Here is a 9,160-nt window from a genome sequence, read left to right as displayed (position 1 = left end):
TAGCTGAAAAGTATTGTGGAGCTCCTGCACATAAATATAAACAGTACCAGCATGTAAAATGAGTACCGGCACCTACTGTATTTCAGTCCAAGTCAAGCACTGCTGTACAATAGAGTAACAAATCATGTGGAAATACTATATACTACAGTAAAAAAAATAACCCTTTTTAATACAATTGTACAGGGGAAAAAACGTAACAATTTAACTGATGTAGCTAACATGTGCAAGAACACTTTCAAGAAATGAAATGATTGATTCCCACTCAGTTGTGTATTTAATTTCCACTGATGTAAAAACCTAATCAATTCTCTTTCTCCTCAGGTGAAAAAGCTCACTTTTGTGTGATTGCACCAGGCAATATAAAAACAGTTCTATATTTTTGTGACAAAAGTACAGACTACAAGTTGACAAAGATATAGAAAGACATGGAACTTCCAGAGCCTGATGGTTTCTGCATCAGATGAGGCTGCATGTCAATCATCTGAAGTGGCTTCCTCTCCATCGTTACAGATCTAGTAATATTCTGTTATTAACACAGGCTAGTTGAAAGCAATATGGAGAACGCCTACATGGAATTCGTTTTCACAGGTCCAGTTTTCTAAAGTCAGCGACGACGTAGACAAGAGACAAGGAAAGGAAGCCACTTTACACTACTTACATAAACCCTATGATGCATGAACTGACTCAGTGAACGATAAGATCCCCTGGAAGAGTCTTGGAAGTCATATAATGAATGAATGGCTATGAGACTGAAATCAACAAGAGTGATATCTGATCCAAGACAAAGTGACCCGGGATCATGTCAGTGATGGTGACCGTCATCCAATTCGTTCAGAGTTGAGCTGCCTCTTCTGCTGCCATCATTCAATTAAATGTTTCTGACAACAGAAGTTAGTTGTTGCAACATGGCTGGTCTGTCCGTTTCTGACCAATGCCATAAGTGGAATTATTTTCGGTAAATCACACAGCATTGACTAGTCTGGGATGTGTTTCCCAAAAGCTTTGTAGCTAACGAGGTACTTTATTTCTCTCCACAACTATAGACCCAGACCACTTGTAGAACAGAAAAGTGCTTTATTCAATTCATTTTGCTTATTTAGACAGGCAGGCCAATTCTGATCTTTTTTTCACTAATTGATCTTTTTACCAATCAGATTAGCTCTGAAAAAGATGTGATGTGAAAAGATTTGATGTGATTGGTCAAAAGACTAATTAGTGGTAAAAATATAAGAATTAGGCTGCCTGTCTAAATGCAGCTATAGGTTTTTAAACACATTTTTATGAAACTGTAGCTACTGTGATTTGTTAAGAGAAATTCAGAGCCACCCCACTGGGCACAGAAGTCAGTTCAACGTCTAGTTCTGATTTACATCTGGTTGAGTTGTTAACTAACGTGAATTCAATGTGAAATCAACAACAAATGTCACTATTTCATTGGATTTAGCTTAAAGGTTGGATGAAAAAATACGAAATGCCCTTACGTTGATGACTTTTTTCAAATACAATCAGTTTTCCACATTGATTCAACATCATCACATAGATTTTGGGGGGTTGAAATGACGTGGAAACAACGTTGATTCAACCAGTTCGTGCCCAGTGGAACATAAGCCAAGAAGCTTTCATGAAACTCACCCTTGGCCTGATCAGTTCTCCTTTAGCCCTTCCCTTTAAATGAGACAGATCTGACCAATTAACTTGACTTGAGTCCTGTTTCATCTTGACTGTTGGGCAGTGACAAGGGAGCCCCATAAGTGTAAGTATCCAGCACTTTTCTCTAACAGTCTGTAAAAAAAAATGAAAACCCCACAACCACACATGGTCGCTCTCAGAAGTCAGAGTCAGCATCCATAAGCTCCGCCTCCATCAGGTTGGTTCTAGAGTGGATCTGCCCCCACTCCTCCCTCCTTTGACCCCCCTGCGACCTCCCCCACGTGGTCTGTCCTCCCAGACACCCCTGCCATAGGCGCCACCTCCCGGAGTAGTGGAACGCTCCATTGGGCTGCCAGAAGGAGGGGGGTGGTTGTTGGGGGCGGCAGCGAGGCCCCAAGCCGAGGTCCTCTGGCAGGTCACTGAGGGAGAGGGGGTTGAGGTCAGGGTACCTGCTCCTCTGGCTAGAGGAGGCCCCCAGGGCTCCTCCGTACCTCTCTTGGTCGGGCAGGGGATGAGAGGGCCTAAACTCAGGGTAAGAGCCTGGAAGGACGTCCTCAGCCTCCTCCTGGTGCTGCCTCAGATTGGCCACCAGGCTCCTGTGGCCGGGCAGCTTGGGTAGCCGTGGCCCCGAGCTGGTGCCAAACTCTCGCCGACGGTAGCCCTGGTGTTCGGCCAGCTCCTCCAGAGGACGCGCCTCCTTCCTCTTCTTCCTCTTCTTCTTCCTCTTCATCATCATCTCAGGGGGAGATCTCCGCCTCCACCATCCACAGCTTGTTCCTCTCCTCTGGGGGTGGAACTGGGTGAAAAGAGCAGGGTGAGATTCAGACTCATAGTGGTAACATGGTAGCAGGATTAAATCAGACTGGTGGCTGAACTGACAATTCTGTAGCCTGGTTATATAATACTGAATACTGCCATTGTGAGTGCAGCATTCAGTCTGGCTTAACCAGGCTAGTAACATAGGCCCTGTTTGAATCTGTACATGACTGGATAAGTGAAAGCAAAGGCCTTATCCCATTGCTTTAACCAATCCAACTGTCTACGATCTGTTATCGTTTCAAGAAAAAATGCAATGAACTCAAGGAAGAGTGCAGATGTCAGACAATGTCAATAAGCAGGTGGCAGCTCTCACCAGGTGTCCCTGTAGGGGTGACAGAGATGTCCTGCGGCAGAATGGCGCCCCTCCTGGCCACCATCTTGGTCACATGCTGGGCCCAGGCTGAAGACATCTCGTTGGATGGCTCCCCCGCTCAGGTCAAAGTTGATGCCAGCTACCAATGAGAAAGAAGACAAGACAGCTCAACCATTACTATCCATTATACAGTAGAAGAGCTCAACCATTACTATCCATTATACAGTAGAGCTCAACCATTACTATCCATTATACAGTAGAAGAGCTCAACCATTACTATCCATTATACAGTAGAAGAGCTCAACCATTACTATCCATTATACAGTAGAAGAGCTCAACCATTACTATCCATTATACAGTAGAAGAGCTCAACCATTACTATCCATTATACAGTAGAAGAGCTCAACCATTAGCTATCCATTAACAGTAGGTAAGAGCTCAACCATTACTATCCATTATAGTAGAAGAGCTCAACCATTACTATCCATTATATAGAGCTCAACCATTACTATCCATTATATAGTAGAAGAGCTCCACCATTACTATCCATTATATAGTAGAAGAGCTTCACCCTATTACTATCCATTATAGTTGTAAAGAAGAGCTCAACCATTACTATCCATTATACAGTAGAAGAGCTCAACCATTACTATCCATTATACAGTAGAAGAGCTCAACCATTACGTTATCCATTATAAGGAAAGTGGAAGAGCTCAAATCCATTACTATCCATTATACGGTAGAAGAGCTCAACCATTACTATCCATTATACAGTAGAAGAGCTCAACCATTACTATCCATTATGACAGTAGAAGAGCTCAACCATTACTATCCATTATACAGTAGAAGAGCTCAACCATTACTATCCATTATACAGTAGAAGAGCTCAACCATTACTATCCATTATACAGTAGAGCTCAACCATTACTATCCATTATATAGTAGAAGAGCTCCACCATTACTATCCATTATATAGTAGAAGAGCTCACCCATTACTATCCATTATACAGTAGAAGAGCTCAACCATTACTATCCATTATACAGTAGAAGAGCTCAACCATTACTATCCATTATACAGTAGAAGAGCTCAACCATTACTATCCATTATACAGTGGAAGAGCTCAACCATTACTATCCATTATACAGTAGAAGAGCTCAACCATTACTATCCATTATACAGTGAAGAGCTCAACCATTACTATCCATTATACAGTAGAAGAGCTCCACCATTACTATCCATTATACAGTAGAAGAGCTCAACCATTACTATCCATTATACAGTAGAAGAGCTCAACCATTACTATCCATTATACAGTAGAAGAGCTCCACCATTACTATCCATTATACAGTAGAAGAGCTCCACCATTACTATCCATTATACAGTAGAAGAGCTCAACCATTACTATCCATTATACAGTAGAAGAGCTCCACCATTACCCATTATAAGTAGAAGAGCTCCACCATTACTATCCATTATACAGTAGAAGAGCTCCACCATTACTATCCATTATACAGTAGAAGAGCTCCACCATTACTATCCATTATATAGTAGAAGAGCTCAACCATTACTATCCATTATATAGTAGAAGAGCTCAACCATTACTATCCATTCAGTAAAAACCACAAAGAGGTTATTTATATTGTAGAAGGCTCCCCTGGAGTCCCCTGCAGTGTTCCAATAACTAACAGTTCATACAGTCCCTCCAACATAAGCAAGCATGCTGGCCACAGCCGCCTCAGTGCTTAAATTATCTGATGACTCAGTCATTCACTGCTAGTGTCAGACAGACTTCTCAATGACATTCACTGCTAGTGTCAGACAGACTTCTCAATGTCATTCACTTCTAGTGTCAGACAGACTTCTCAATGACATTCACTGCTAGTGTCAGACAGACTTCTCAATGACATTCACTTCTAGTGTCAGACAGACTTCTCAATGACATTCACTGCTAGTGTCAGACAGACTTCTCAATGACATTCACTGCTAGTGTCAGACAGACTTCTCCAATGACATTCACTTCTAGTGTCAGACAGACTTCTCAATGACATTCACTGCTAGTGTCAGACAGACTTCTCAATGACATTCACTGCTAGTGTCAGACAGACTTCTCAATGACATTCACTGCTAGTGTCAGACAGACTTCTCAATGACATTCACTGCTAGTGTCAGACAGACTTCTCAATGACATTCACTTCTAGTGTCAGACAGACTTCTCAATGACATTCACTGCTAGTGTCAGACAGACTTCTCAATGACATTCACTGCTAGTGTCAGACAGACTTCTCAATGACATTCACTTCTAGTGTCAGACAGACTTCTCAATGACATTCACTGCTAGTTGTAACATTGAAGCGTAGTGGAATCTCCATTAATATCAGCCAGGGAGTTCCTCAATGAGAAAAAAATATGGCATTTCATCTGCATTAAAAAATATGTATTTTGAATGTTTGAATTTTCAGTTCAGCACTAAAATGTGCCATTTCACTGAGAGGCATCCAATTCAGTCTTTTGGACAGCTCCTTCTCCAGGTCTTTGGGGACTTACCTACTGGCCCATCATGGGAGACAGTGTGCATGCTGAAGGACAGCTCCTTCTCCAGGTCTTTGGGGACTTACCTACTGGCCCATCATGGGACAGTGTGCATGTCTTACCTCGAGAAGTGTGCATGCTGAAGGACAGCTCCTTCTCTGGGTCTTTGGAGACTTACCTACTGGCCCATCATGAGAGACAGTGTGCATGCTGAAGGACAGCTCCTTCTCCAGGTCTTTGGGGACTTACCTACTGGCCCATCATGGGAGACAGTGTGCATGCTGAAGGACAGCTCCTTCTCCAGGTCTTTGGGGACTTACCTACTGGCCCGTCCATGGGGGAGACAGTGTGCATGCTGAAGGACAGCTCCTTCTCCAGGTCTTTTGGGACTTACCTACTGGCCCATCTGAGAGACAGTGTGCATGCTGAAGGACAGCTCCATCTCCAGGTCTTTGGAGACTTACCTACTGGCCCATCGTGGGAGACAGTGTGCATGCTGAAGGACAGCTCCTTCTCCAGGTCTTTGGGGACTTACCTACTGGCCCATCATGGGAGACAGTGTGCATGCTGAAGGACAGCTCCTTCTCTGGGTCTTTGTGGAGCTCCTTGCGCTTGGAGAAGGCCTTGGCTATCATCTTGCTCTTCTTTATCCTCTTGGGCTCATCGTCGCTACGGCCGATAACCCTATGACAGGAACAACAGGTAGATAAATGACAATGTGACAGACAATGTTGACGTATCCCTTGACGTGGCAATAGCTGAAATCCGTACTTGGTGAAACTACCACGTCCATTTGAGATACTACAACAACCAAGAAGTTGCATCAAACAACGAACACTGTATTTTTTCACTTTCGGACATCATTGCAGGTGCGATAGAACAGCATAGTATGTACTGAAGAAAACAAAATGTCTGTGATGCTGGTACTCCTCTCTCCGTTTCATCAACAAAACAAAAATAATAACAAATGCACCGGGGGCGAACAGTGGCGCTCTTTCACCTTATGAGGATTTAACCTTTAATACACAGATAATGCTGTGTGAATGCCTCAGAGAGATAATACAATGTGTAACTCCATACTTGGGATATTGTTGTTAAAGTTCATGTACTATTTTCTTGTAGCCTATTTTCTTACCTTTTATCTACAAGACAACAACTTTTTGCTACAAAGGGACTGCCGCCCAGTCTAATTTTCTGTGTGTGTTTTAAAGGAAATGGCTGCTTACTTGCACCAGGTGCGTTTCCAGATGAGGATAGTGGCCTTGGTCCACACCCAGGTGCTCATGGCGATGCCCGTGCCGAACATGGAGAACAGATTAATCTTTTCCACCAGTAGACTGGGACGGTTCTTGATAGTACATTCTGGGATCGGCTTGTTGGTCTGATGAGCGATCGTCACATTGGCCTCACACCTGTTCAAAACCAGCGCAGGGTTCATCAATCAATCCTCAGAGCTCTTTTTACACAGGCAGTTGCATTTGCTGTGAAAAATACTTGACATACCCACACCCACTGTAAAGCCATATAAATGGGGCATATTCACATACTGAGCTGTTGACATGAACCAGTTGTTTACTTGTTGAGACAAGAAAAATAAAGTACATTTCTGAGGTGAAATTCATACCAGTTCACTCAAAGTCAACAGAGTGGAGAAATAAGGCTGCATTCACAGCACAACAAACCGGTAGGGCTGTGGTTACCACCAGTCTCAACAGCATCATCTGCTGGGAATCTCCCACTACACCATACAACTGAGGCCATGTTCCAATACTCTTAAATCTCCCACTACACCATACAACTGAGGCCATGTTCCAATACTATTAAATCTCCCACTACACCATACAACTGGGGCCATGTACCAATACTATTAAATCTCCCACCACACCATACAACTGGGGCCATGTACCAATACTATTAAATCTCCCACCACACCATACAACTGGGGCCATGTTCCAATACTCTTAAATGCATATTTCCTTCCTCCTTCCTTAAAAGTAATCTCTCGTCTGTCATATTGGATTGACGTAAGGAAACTTTCCAAGGCAAAGCTTTTCCCAATTATGTTATCTCCCTATATTGGTGATTGGTCCCATGTTCTGCGAAAATATGTTTTTGTTGTTGTTTTTTTGTATTCCAAAAGGGCCCAGAAGTCCTTAGGTCCTCAACACCTGTTTTGAAGTTGCAGTGTTGAATATAGTTCCGGGTTACTGTAGGCTACATGAGGAGAAAAGGAACTCACAACACATATTCTCTGAAGCTCTTCTCCCACTCAGCCTGGTTGAAGAAGTCGTAGAAGTGGCAGACAAACGTGATTAAGACAAAGCCAATACGCCTAGGAACCCAAATATACCTGATGAAGAGGAATTACACAAATGATTAGGGGATATTTAGAATTCCAGAAACCTCAGGAGTCAGGGACACAATATACTTTATATGAAAATAAAAACCAAGGTGTTATATAACATATATCGAAGTGCAACAGAATCAGTCAATCTATGATGAGGCAATTTCAGTGGCTTTATCAAAGGTTTATTCTAGCATGCTACTGTAGCATTTCGGGGGCAGTGCTAGGTCAAACTAGGATCGCCTGACCCAAAAGGCAATGGATCTAACCAGTGCTCCAAGAAAGCTAGCTCCCTTGGGGAAGCAGTTATCTGTCTTTTTCAACACTAGCTAGGTTTGTTAAGCACTGTTATGCCAGTGGTTTGGCTCTGGATATCTGGTGATTTACGCTAAGGGGTCATCACCAAGTCTTAGCATTGTTTCGTTGATTTTGCTCGCTGCCTTCTCACTCAGAAGACCCGGGTGGTTACTCTTGATGGAAAACAACTCATGACTCCTGCAGACACAAACAGAGGAAATCACTTTGGAAACGTCTGTTTATTTGGTAAGCGTTTAAATTCTCCGGAAATATGAAAATGTCTCGTTTTGGGTTTGAGAGAAGTCACCTCGTATGAGGAAATAAGCCACCAATGACAAGCACAACTCAATGGGAGCCAACACAAAGCCAGCACGGTAGTGGTAGTTCTTATAGCCCACGAAACAGATTCCACTGACAGAGTCTCCGTCCACCTATGTCAAACAACAGGAGACCAGAAACACATACATGTGTTTGAATGGCATAACGGCATAAAAAGATCAATCATTTGGAAAACAAGAAATTCTGAGTCATTGTCTTTCCATCATGAAAAGGTAATAAATAAACTTGTCTCTAAACTGTAGACACTGTTTGGGATTACCCTATTGCAAAAAATAACCCAGTAACACTTAACTTAAAGCCTGCTGGTATAAAGAATTTAAGATTCAGTCCACAACGCATTGCGCAGATTTGTCATACTGTATAATGTGTTATTATCGTAAGTATTATACACGCAAATCACAGAAATGACTATTTTCAAAGGCTAAAACTAATGGTAGGTGTTCCATACCTCAGCGGTGGCTAGAATAGCCAGCAGCCCCATGAGGATGAAGGGGACCGACCATGTACACATGTGGAAGTATGAGGTCTTGCCCGACAGGGGCTGGTGGGTGGTGCCCAGGGCCTTGAAGGACGTGTGCCAGGCGTAGGTCAACGCATGACTTAGAACCAGATCACTCCCAGACATCTAGTAGACGAGGCTGAAGATGAGATGACACACGACAGAGTCTCGTAGACCTGGATGGAGAGAGAGAGAGAGAGAGAGAGAGAGAGAGAGAGAGAGAGAGAGAGAGAGAGAGAGAGAGAGAGAGAGAGAAGGAAGTTAATGACTCCAATTATTTTAATGTACACTGCCATTGCATTGACTGTGTGTAGTATACACTGTCTGAAAAATGTCAATCAATCAGCCAACCAATCAACCAATCAAGTT

At 43.0% G+C, this 9,160-nt stretch overlaps 1 pseudogene; it reads right to left on the bottom strand.

Annotated features, from left to right (window-relative positions):
- Positions 1-927: 927 nt before the first annotated feature.
- On the bottom strand, positions 928-8,917 carry LOC106609760 (smoothened homolog; annotated as a pseudogene).
- Between the last annotated feature and the right edge of the window lie 243 nt (positions 8,918-9,160).

Source organism: Salmo salar, unplaced genomic scaffold (assembly GCF_905237065.1).
Source record: "Salmo salar unplaced genomic scaffold, Ssal_v3.1, whole genome shotgun sequence".
NCBI lineage: Eukaryota > Metazoa > Chordata > Actinopteri > Salmoniformes > Salmonidae > Salmo > Salmo salar.
This window is presented reverse-complemented; position numbering and strand designations above follow the sequence as displayed.